The sequence below is a fragment of the Scomber scombrus genome, chromosome 22 (assembly GCF_963691925.1).
Source record: "Scomber scombrus chromosome 22, fScoSco1.1, whole genome shotgun sequence".
NCBI classification, from domain to species: Eukaryota; Metazoa; Chordata; class Actinopteri; order Scombriformes; family Scombridae; genus Scomber; species Scomber scombrus.
The window spans coordinates 13,062,836-13,075,191 of record NC_084991.1 but is presented as its reverse complement, the minus strand read 5'-3'; positions in this window follow the sequence as shown (position 1 = coordinate 13,075,191).

Here is a 12,356-nt window from a genome sequence, read left to right as displayed (position 1 = left end):
TTGTTTTTTTACCCAGCATTCACAGGAACGGTCAGTTAAGCGCAAACAGGAAGAGTAGAAATAAACAGTGGCAATGGTGGAACAAATCAAATGGCGGGGTCAGACAGGCTCGGCCAAACAGGCACAGTGGGCTGAAGGGGCTTTTGTCTCATCCTACTGATACATAAATACACAGCGGCTGACATGCAACACTACACACACACACACACACACACACACACACCAAACATCTATCATTAATTTAGCTAGGAGGAGTCGTCAGGAAACAACATTATTTCAGGCATTTCCCTCTGACTTGAGATCACTCCTTGAGCCACTTATACATTTTACATCAATGAAATTATTTTTAAAAGGCTGCGCTGATGTCTGCTTTAAGCTATATAAGCCCTAAAATGTATTTTTCTCTTAAGCATAAGCTGGCTATCTTTGTGAGGTTAAGCTCGTTCTTGAAACATATGATCACATCTTCACACATTTGAACTTAAAAAAATAAAACAACTCACGTAAACACAACCTCAACCCGATGCATGCAGGCTGAACTGTCATTAATGTTGACAGTTTTCTTCACAGTTGGACCATGTATCTCAGTTTATGTGTATCACCTCTAAAGCTGAGAATGATTCAAGTGTTGGTTGGGGAATATAAAGAGGAAGTACAAGTTGGTTTCAACCACTGAATTAACCACAGAGTGGATGATGCTTCCTCCTAGTTTGAATAAAATTACTTCTCTTTTTAAAAAAAAAGGGCCATCAAGACGTGATCATGTCCACTCAGGATTCCCACCAACGAATTTCTGATGCCCTCAGAACAAATAACTCCAAGGCTTTAAAACTACAAACAGTAAAGCCCCAATGACCACAAAACATAACACACTTGTAGTCTGGGAGGGAAGGGAAAAAAAGAAAAACGCTTTTTTATGAGCTTTGTTTTTACAGATAATACACAACTAGTATTATTGGGAATGTCTTGTGGAGCTGTGTGATTATGTCAAAACTATTTGACATAATCACAATAGTGAGTGACAACTGTTGTTTTAGATGAGAAAGCATGAAAACTTAAGATATATTTTGATATATCTCATAATATATATCATAAAACTTAAGATATGTTATGCCTAAATTCAATTTTTAGCTTAAGATTTGACACAAATATGATGCCTTCCCTTAACTTTAGTCTTCCTTCGATGCATGTCACCCCTCTTTTAAGAATTCAGGAATGCAGCAAGCGTCTTGTGCACATTAATACACAAATGAGACCATATACAACTGTATTTTCCTCAGTTTAGTCATCTTGCATTAAGTTTAGCTTTTTTTGTGTGCATGCAGCTCAGTTCAAGACCTGTTAGCACTGGTATGACACATTTCAATCAAACCTTACACCTTTTATACAGGTGAGCGTATTTACAAGTGTTTTACATGTGAATGGAAAGAAGAAAGACAAAATGAGAGACTGATGCACACAAAAAACGCACATAAAATATATAGATCTAAGATTTAAGTGAACATAAAAAAGCTAAAGTATTTGCCACATTTATTAAATATTTGAACAACAAATCAAAATGAAGCATTGTGGCTGTAATACGATCACGTGCCATGGTAAATCAAGTATCATTTAAACTTTAAACCCAACTCAACAGATTTCTTTCACAGCTAACTGCTCTACACATCATCCCTCTCTTTAAGGCGACCTCCTCTTATGTAACACAAATCGTTTTTTGCTCCGGTAGCTATTGTCGAGATGTTGTCCGTGGCCCTTAAACGCTACACAACCCAAAGTCATGCGGAGTATCGCAATCCACATTTTCCAATATCGGAATATATTTGCACAAGTTGAATGCCAAATCCAAAACCTCTCATGCCTCCCTTCAGAAAGGCCATACAGAAGTCAGGTATTTGGCATCATTTGTTTCTGAGCCGCTGTGACCAATCGGGAGATTTGCTCCTGTGTTTTAATAGTGAGGTCAAGGGGGCATGTAGAATGAGAATGGGAATAGTGTGTGTGTGTACAGAGGGATTGAGGAGAGCTTTGCCCCGTGATGGGACCCCATGGCCTCTGGCTGACCTTTTTCCCTCTGGTGTTTGGCTGTGGACGTCTGCCAAGGGTGACTGGATTTGCACCGACTGGCTCAGGTGAGGATGAATATGGGCTAACGAACTCTCTGTGATCTCATCTCCTATTTCCTCCCTCATTGTCGCCTTCATCGTCGTCACAAACCACTTATTTCTGTCTCTCTCCCTCTCTCTCTCTCTCTCTCTCTCTCTCTCTCTCTCTCTCTCTCTCTCTCTCTCTCACTCTCAGTCAGTCTGTCTCTCTCTCTTCCTATGTCCGCCTCTCGTCTTTCAGGTGAGGATGATGACAGATTTGTGGGTGTAATTGGCTCTCAGGAATAGTCTATCTTCATCCAGCAGCGCCGCTGTCACTATCAGCAGAGGTCAGGTCAAATTTGGGGTCAGCATATTGGGAGGAATTTGGTGACTTTGCATGGGATGAATGCTGATTTCTGCTTGTGCTACTGCTACAGTTATCTTCTTCAACAGAATAAGAGCTATTTTGAGTCTGAAACCTTTGCTAAATGCAGTAACAGGGAGCATTCAACAGTCTTGCAAATGCTCGGGAAGCACAAATCACCTCCAATATTTTTTAGACTCAGCACCTGGAGAAAAAAGATGTGCATATATTTCGCACAAAATTGTATTTAAATGCACACTTTGTCACTTAAATAAAATAAAAAACATCATATCTGTCAAACAATACAAGATGTTAGAAACTCTACATTTGTCACTACTTAGAAGAATCTACATAAACCTTCAAACCACCTAAATATTCGTAATAATTTCTAACCGTGGTGAAAATGATCAACATCCTACACCACAGGAAGTAGAAACCCATTTGCATATGACGTCATCGTTTCCTCTCACCTTTCTTTACATTACAAATGGTTTGAGTCAAACATTTCCTTTCTTGGTATAGGTCTGTTACGGTTTCTTTTCTGCATAGACATACAGAGATCTGAATTAGTAATATTGGTTTGACGGAAGGACCAATCTGTGGAGCGTTTTGTCTACTGTGAGTTATTGAAATCCTTCACTCGGTCGACCCCATGCCTGTAGAATAGCGTTTTAAAAAGTCCGCTACGGTATTCAGTCTGTTTGGTTTGAGGCCTTGAACTCACCAGAAATTAAAAGACGTAAACGGACTGATAAAAGATAAACGTTCTGCAGTTTCATCAGATAAAACGTTAGCTAACATTCGTCACAAGTTGTTTTCAATTTTGAGTAGGAGTAGGGTCATCTTTAACACATTTACCAGAAGAGGATTACTCACAGCTTTGTCAATGGAAACCTACTGACAGCTCAAAGTTTATGAGTTATGATTTACGTTAATTTGTTAATTAATCTGATTATTTGTGTATTGAAGCCCAGTTTTGGTCAGCTTTGAATTTAAAGAATAAGTGTGGCTTCCAAAAGCACATCAAGCCAGTTTTGGTTTGAGTGTTTTAAGTAGTAGCTTGACATTTTGGGATGTTTGCTACTTGCGTTCTTGCTGAGAGTTACATGCAGACTGCTATGACTCTTGAATCTGTCTGTTAAATGTGAAACTACAGCTACAAACCTCTAAACTTAGCTTAGCACAAACAGCACCAGCTCTTCAACGGCTCATTAATTTAACAAGCTCTATCTTGTTTGTTTGCTCTGTTAAAAGTACTGAAGAATATTGTTGTGGGTTTTTCGTTGATTTCATGCCAGACTATTTCTTGGCTAGGTAAGGTTGCCCCGGCAACCAGGAGAGATTTCAGGAAGTCGCTGCAACTGGGAAAGAAATAGTCACTTACACAGGTACATAATGCCAAAAAAAAAACCTAAACACACCACTTGTTGCTTCCTGTTTTCAGTAATTGTATCAATTAAACAAAGAAGACATTATGTGATAATTAGTGAGCTTTAGAGATGCTGGTAGGTGGATTATTTTTTAGCATTGGACAGAGCCAGGTTAGCTGTTTTATGCTGTTTCCAGTCTTTTATGCTAAACTGAGCTAACAAGCTGCCGGCTCCACCTTAATACTGTAAAGATCTTAACTGATAGCACCATCTTTATATCACAGGATGTTTTTGTGACACATCACAAGATAAAACTTCTCTAACTGTGATACATATGCTATAAATTCACTTTTGATTGCACCAGATGACCTTTAAGTCTCCACAGAGGCACTACATAGATACTATAGCAATTAAAAACTTAATTTAAGGCTGCTTTTTGACCTTATTGTGACATCTTTAATCTTCTATAATATGACTTTGATACCCCAAACAAGATATATACACTTCTGCAAAAAATATTATAGGATTAGTTAGGTCGTTGTTGTTGAAAGTAAATGGCTGTTGCTTTTCTTATCCTTCGCCTTTGTTTTCTAAAGACCTCGAGCCTGAAACATGAGGGATGAGCTGCTGCAGCATTGTGGGAGTTCTCTCACTTGTTCGAGACCCCCTCACCACTTTCAAAAGAGCAGCCTCGCGTTGCATTGTCTCCTTAACAATCGTAAATTTGAACCATAATCTCCCGTCACAACATAGCAGATAAAAGATAATTATCTCTTTTACTGAGGTGCCCTGGGGCTTCTTGGACGGCCTAGCAGACAACATGCCTAAACCCTCATCCCACACACACACACACACACACACACACACACACACACACACACACACACACACACACACACACACACACACACACACACACACACACACACACACACACACATATACACACTCTCCCTCTCTCACACACTTGCAACAGGCTTGGGAGCCTGCTGCTGCTGCTGCTATGTTGAGAGATTCGTCAACAGATGAGTTTAAATGCTGGGGGTGTTATGTGAATGTGTGCACACAACAAACACCATCTAAGCCTTTTCTGCTCTGAATTAACTGCTTTCTGTCTCATTCATGCAACAATATTTTGAAAACACTGGATTTTTCCTCCCTCTTCTTATACCCTGTTTAGATTTAGAAGAAGGCGGATTGGGGAGGACTGGCGGTGGCACCGTGTTCAAAGTTCACAGGTTCACTTAGGGAGCAGCTTCGAGGTGCTCACCTCAGTCTGTGACAGGAAGTGTCAGAGGGAATGAAGGATGACCAGAGAGGAACGGGAAGAGCGCGAGGTGATGCTTTTAAAAAAAAAAGAAAGGTTGAAGCATGAAGTAGAGAGGGGAATGTTAATATTTTAGGGATGATGGAAGGGTGAGTGAGTGAAACATGTTGTGAACAGTGGGGGGAAAAGTCAAAATGATGTAGTTATGTTGCTGACAGTTTAAGTGGAGAATAAGTAGAGGTGAAATGACCAGTGCTAAAAGTTATGTCGCTCTTATGACGAGTATTAGTGAGTTCAAATCATTTTTTTAATCTAACAGTTACACATTTAAAAAACAAATGGTAAACACATGATTCTGAATCACAGAGGAGCCTACAAAACTTTGCATGTGCGAACAAAGTTTAAATTAAAACACAATAGCCTACTTTGAAATGAAGTGAAATATGTTGTACTTTTCTCTATTTTATAAGTCCACTGATTTCCAAAAAAGTGATTAAATGTCCCGGTTCTTTATTTTATATTAAAATGACACTGTCACAGCTTATATGGTTATGTGCTTGACTATTTCAATGGAAATGCTTTTGTCTTCTGGTTGCCTAGCAACTTCACAGTGACAACAAAATGTGGAACAGGCTGGCTGTTTTCAATCTTTGTGATACGCTAAGCTAACCAGCTGCTTCATTCTAAACAGACGCATGCAAGTATGGTATCAATCTTCTCGTCTAACTCTAGGCAAGAGCGTGAGTAGTTGCATTTTCCAACATTTTAAACTATTAGAGAACACTTCTAAAAAACAACAGCTACTTGTCAATTCCTTTTAAAGAAGATGTAAGGACACAATGTGATTTTTTAAATAAACCTAAAATGAAAGTGTACAAGTACAAAATAATCTCACTCACTCATTCTCAGTTTTGGTTTCTGCATCTTTCTGGCCTGAAAAACTGCAAACCAGAATAAGGGTTCAAGTTAATTGTGGAGAGCTTGGTAAACAGATCGTTTACAATAAAAAAGCAACACAGATTCATCCATATTATCAAATTTTCTTTTGGAACCTAATTTTTCACTCTGTCCAGCAGCTCTGGAGTATATCTCCATGTATTTTGCTGCACCTCATGTCTCTCAGGACATGTTTTACAGCATTGTCCCCTGGTTGGCCCTGTGTAACGGATAGCCGTCTCTCCCAGCCCCCGGGCCAAACTGAACCTCACCTGTCAAAACCTCCGTGGCAGCAGCAGATTTGCATGGGGTATAGCATCCACAAACTGTCACTTGGGGTTTACACAACACCGTATGAAGCCTTCACTCTGCTCTTCACAGCAAAACGAACACATGCCAAATCACCTGAGCCGTGCAGAAAACGACTGACTGGCACCTCTTAGCCGCATCACAAATCCACAGAAAAGTCGACCAGATAGGTGTTTGTATTCTGTGCATTTGGCTGCAGTGCCAGGGGACATGCATTAGCTAAGCTGTGTTTGATGACATGATCTTGGCATCATCTGTGAAGGTGTGTTGGAAGAGTGTGTGTTGAATACTACACTGCTTATATATATCTGGGCCAAGTTCATACGTTAATATGTTAATCACCAAACTGCGTAATAAGTTGATATCTTAGGACAGATGTTGCATGTTTATATCTGTGCATACCGAGTTTACTATTAGTCTACTCTAATTTCAGAGCTGCTTTTTCTTGTTACCTCTATGAGTACATACACAAAAATAAATGATATTTTCGCTCAAGTACAATACGGCTGTGTCCGATAAGATAGTTCTCCAGAGTGAATTATGTGTTTCCATCCAGCTTCTCTCAGTTGGCTCATCAAGCTTCCAACACATGTCATATATACACAGCACCTGCCAAATGTTTGGACTCACTCTCTCATTCAAGGGAAACTGGAAGGAGTGTCCAAACTTTTGACTAATGCTGTATATAAACACAATGGGATCATATAACCAATAATATAATAAAATGATCTAAGAATCAAATGGGGAATTATTGAATTGTTGGGTGTGAAATGTGTTTACTGCTTTAGAAATCTGTTACAGCAGAGATTTCAACATTAAAAGTGGTTAGACATTGGAGTAGATGAGAATGGCATTTTTGCTACCAATACTGGTGAATTGATGAAATATAATCAGGAAGTCCAGTTTGAGTCATGCATACATAATTTTGAAGGCTTTTCATATGCTGAAACACTGCAGTACCGCAGTTCATAACACTATGATGAAAGTATTTTACAACCTGTGAGAAGTTACTACACCACAAGCGTTTTAAAAAAAAAATCCTCACTCTCAATGATTGCAAGTGAATGTCAAAATTACAAAGTTGTGTTGCAATCTACCTGGAACGTAATGCTTTGACGGATGTTGTTGCATTGGATTGACGCATCATTGGAGCCGGGAGATGATGCATTCTTTAGCCAGTGGCTCAGAGGGTTAGGGATGAAGGATCCAATGAAAACAAATAATTGACTTGACCTAACCCCCACTGTGCAAACACATTGGTTTCATTGAAGTGAATGAGGAGGCTTCACTCTTTGACACAGTGCTAATGTTACTCTGATCCTTCAGAAATAGTTCTGCACCTTAAGGAAGAAATCCTAATGTTGTGCAGGAGTGAATCAATCTCCTCATACCATTCTCTTTTAATGACGTTGGATATTGGCAGAAATTATTGCTTATTGGCAGGTTTATGTGGAAATTCCAGTTTCAAATATGGCCTTCAACCCCCGTATCAGTTCAACTGTAACTGCAGCCAGTGAGTGCGTGTGTGATCATGCGTGTGCCGACAACAGTTAGAGTAGCTACCTAACTAACAAAGGGACTGCTGTGTCGGTCGGCTGTCCAGATCCCCGGGGCTGTTTACACATGCCATTGTCTCCCGTGGGCCAATCAGACAAGCCTTATTAGATAAATAAGCCTGCTGCGGCCAATCGCTGGCAAGCAAATCAGGATCTGGGCCGGTTATCTGCAGCACCCCAGGAAGTGGGAGAAATGATGAGGGAAGTGACAAAACACATAAGTGCAACCTTCCATCTCCTCCGCTCTGACTATCTACTTCACATCTCATTAGAGATTTAATTCATGCAGTCATATCTGCTCAGACTGGAGGGTTGTTGTCTCTCTGCTTGCTCGCCGTCTGTGGCCGATGGATTTCATAGAGAGGCTTAAGCATCCCTCATAATAAATTACCTATTTAAGTGTGAACATCTCTAAATTTGTGCATATTTTGCAGCAGCGATGTCCAACACAGGGGAGTGTTTAGTTGCTGTGTTTTATTTCAGCGTGAGACGCTGGAGGTGCCAAGATCAAATTTGCATAAAGCGCTTTCATCATGTGTTGTTGGGAATTTCCAACAGGTGGGTTTTCCAAGTTGGCTGATAAACATCTGCTTTGACACGCTATTTTGTCAGAAAAATAAACCCATAAGACAATGGAAAAACAAATGGTTGTCCTGAGACTTAACAAGCAGATTCCATTTTAGCCGGACCACAAACATGTTTGTGTGTGTGTGTGTGTGTGTGTGTGTGTGTGTGTGTGTGTGTGTTATTCCTCACTGTGACAAACCAAAAACCAGATTTTTGTGCTTTATTGAGGTAAATAAAGATTATTAGTGTGGAAAAACTTCAATCAAATCAAATCGTGTTGCTTTTGAGAAATCTACAGCCAGATTTTCCAGGTAGAAAAAGAACCAAAGATGAAGTAATGCTCATGACTATGGCTGTAATGATGCCTGAAAGCATACAAATAACTTGAAGGTTCATTTTTGACCTGGGAAATTATAGTTTGAACAAAACATTCCTGTCTTCAGCCACATATTCAGTTGTCCTGGAAGCCATGTGGCTGAAGGTTTTTGGTCAAATACACAAATTGCTTGATTTTGTACTGTCCCACAAAGCAATGTACATAAGGAAATTGAAAAGCTATGCACAGGTGGATAAAATCACAACAGAAATTGTGGACAGCGATGAGACAGCTCCAGAAAAATCTTGCACATTGGAAAGAATAATTATTAAATATTTGGGAACACATATTTTATTTTCACATTTGGTTAATTTTAATTCACAACAGCATTTCATTGCAGTTTGACTGACGCCCAGTTGAACATGTGTTTTATTATAAAAGTGACGAGAAGTGAAGATTATTTTGTACTATAAACTCTTTATTTTTAATATGTACTATGGCAGTGGGACATGGAAATCATAATGACATAGTATACACCCTGGATCCATCATTTTAATTTAGTTAATTTTCTGACCACCGGTTTTGTCTGCCAGTTAGTGCTTGCAACAGAGTTATGCTCATCAGATGATGTAATCCTGGCAGGCAACGCCAAGCAGTGAAAAAGCTTGTAGGCCTTGCAGCTGCAGATCACCACACTGATGCAATCTGAGCCTCTTGCACAGTTTGTAATCGACCACAATACTGTGACGATCAGCCATGTTTCTCGTAGTGCTCAGCGCTTCATATGAACTGCTTCACCCTTTCAGACCCAAACTGTCGCCACTGTCCCATGTACCCCAGTCCTTCTAGCCCCCACTCTGCTCCCACAGCCACCCCACCTCCCTCTGGGAGCCCTGGGAGTGTTTGTACTGGAGGCAGCCAGCGGAGACGGCTGGTGTTTTCATAGCAAAACCTCTTTCCTGAGGTAATGCTGGCCTGGGTTGACCGCCGCAGCACGTACAGACCAGCAGCGGCTCTGGCAAGAGGTCATGGATGGTCTGTGATCACATCACCATGGAGCCCCACAGTTTAATGTTTAGCAGCCCATATTTGCCCCGATGACATGATTTCATAAGCATTACAGTTCACATGCATTCGCTGTCTGGGAGATGTAACTGCCTGACAATGTGAACCACACCAACATGTCAGGAAAAATTTAAAAAACACTGTATAATGCAAATGAATATTATAGTCATTACTTTAAAAAACCATTACAGTCAAGCAGAAGTTTGGTCAAATATGTTCTGCTCATTATTTTTTTCCCTCTAGTCCCATTTCATTTTGGAAGATGAAAAAAAAGATTAATTACATTTATATTGACAATTCCAAAATATATGACCCAGCTGCCAACATAAAAAACAGATCTTGACAAAATAATTTATGGATAAATAGTTGAACAGATTGTTTGCCCTCCCAGTGTGTATTGTTGCCTGAAGCAGCCTCCGATATTTCAGTCAGTACCTGTCAGTCCTACTTTCAGCTCTGGCAGGCTTAACGAGTCATGTTAGTACGTGAATTTATAGTTAAAAAGAAGAAAAATAAATCACTGCACCTAGGAGTAAATGCAAATGATGTATGTTGTTCTGCACTCTTAGGTCCATTGCACAAAAACAACCTTTCTGTCTCAGCTTCCAGATGTTTGACACAAGAGAATCTAATATCCTGTAATAGGACCAAATATGCATGCAGACAAGAAATGCAGTTCAAGACAGTAGTAGTTTCCAAGATCCCCAGAAATGTAACATTTCCCAAAACTGAAACATAGACCAATATGAAAGCATCTAATGAGTATAAGAAGGCTCCATCTATAGAATAATACACATATGAAAAACAATATTTTGCCGGGTTTATGTATCCAAAAAGTTATCTCTGTCAGTCTTAAGAGTCTTGAAAGCTGTGATATTTAAAGGAGCAGTAACAAAGACCCTGCATCAACTTACTGAGATCTTTAAAACAGCTACTCAAAAAAGGTAATGTGATTCATAATTGCTGCGAGCTGCTGAGGCATGCTTGCTAGAGAAAAAGCATCATATCAGGATTGTGTTTCCAGACATATTAATGGATTCTGGTAATTTGAAGAGCACAAAATTGTCTCTCATATGAAATAATAACACCCTAAGAAATGTCTCGGGACCTTTGATGCTTTTGATACCTGCAGATGTTGGATAGATTTCCATGTAGTATAAAATATGTTATTTAAAGGTCTAAACATATCCTGAGATCTAGGTTAAAGCATTTTTTTACTTGAAATTGTGCTTTAAAACATGCCAAATTCTGTAAAGATATTAAGTCATGTATCTGGTCTTTTTAACGGCATTCAAATGACTATATGTCACAATAAAGCAGGTTCCAAATACATGCTGAATTAGTCATTGAAACACTCTTGAAACAACTGTTAATATGACACCTTAAAGTCACATTTCAAACAAATTTAGTCCAGTTTAAACCCCTACGCCTTGACACTGTTGTGGCCTGAAAATAAGCAACTTAATGCTTGCAGTGTTGCTGTGATGTGGTATTATTCTGCTTTCATTTATGTAGTATAGGAATGGATGAGTCACCAACTACTGTTCACACAACGCATTTGAAATAGCAAAAAAGTAACCCAACCTGCTGCAGACTTTAAACAATGCATGTCTCATGAAATTTAAAGAAAAGAGAGTGTAAAGTCCAGGCAGCGTGTTATATGTCACAGTCTGAAGAGTCCAGAAAGTAGAAGAAGTTGGGAAAAGGATGTATTAGGCAGAAGGAGAAGGCTGCGTTCACCGTGGCCTCTAATTTACTTAAGTGTAGCCTAAACGGTAAGGAAGAGATAAGAATGCTGCTAATAGACCTTGACCTCAAGTGACAGTCACACAAAGCGGGCAGACAAAGAAACGACTATAACATCTTTTGACGATCTACTGCTTTGAATGTATCTTCTCCACATTGAACTAAAACCTGAAAACATTACCTTTTCCTTTTGGACCGCTGAAGACATTCTTTAAAGTCATTAGTAATTTTGATTTGTGAAGTACCTGAGGCCTTGTTGCTCTAATGTCTTTGACAATTCACCTGGGCTACAGTGGTGTTGTTTATTGAGCTTCGGGGAAAAATTGTTCCATCAGGGCCTTACTCATGATAATATAAGGGTGGGTGTAGTTTATACTGTAATAGACAGATAAACAGTTCATCTCACTGGTGCTCTAGGGGAAGGCTCTGGAGCGCTGCACTTAATGGTGCCTGCGCAAGCAATTTCTAAGCTGCAGAATAAGCAAAGTAAAGACACACAAAGACAGACACAGGCACACACACACACACACACACACACACACACATACACACACAGAGAAATATGCTTAACCTCAGTGAGGGAAGCCAATCTGTCAAAAAAAAAGCACTGCAGAGCGCCAGCGCAGTGTGAAGTTGCGTAAGAGAAGAGTAGATGAAAAGCGGGAATGCATCGCTGTCAACACCCGAACCAAACGAGACAGAGTTTGTTTATCTGAACGCCTCCCGATCACCAGCCGTGAACCAGGAAGCAGCAGGTGCCTCGCTCCAACGGCAGG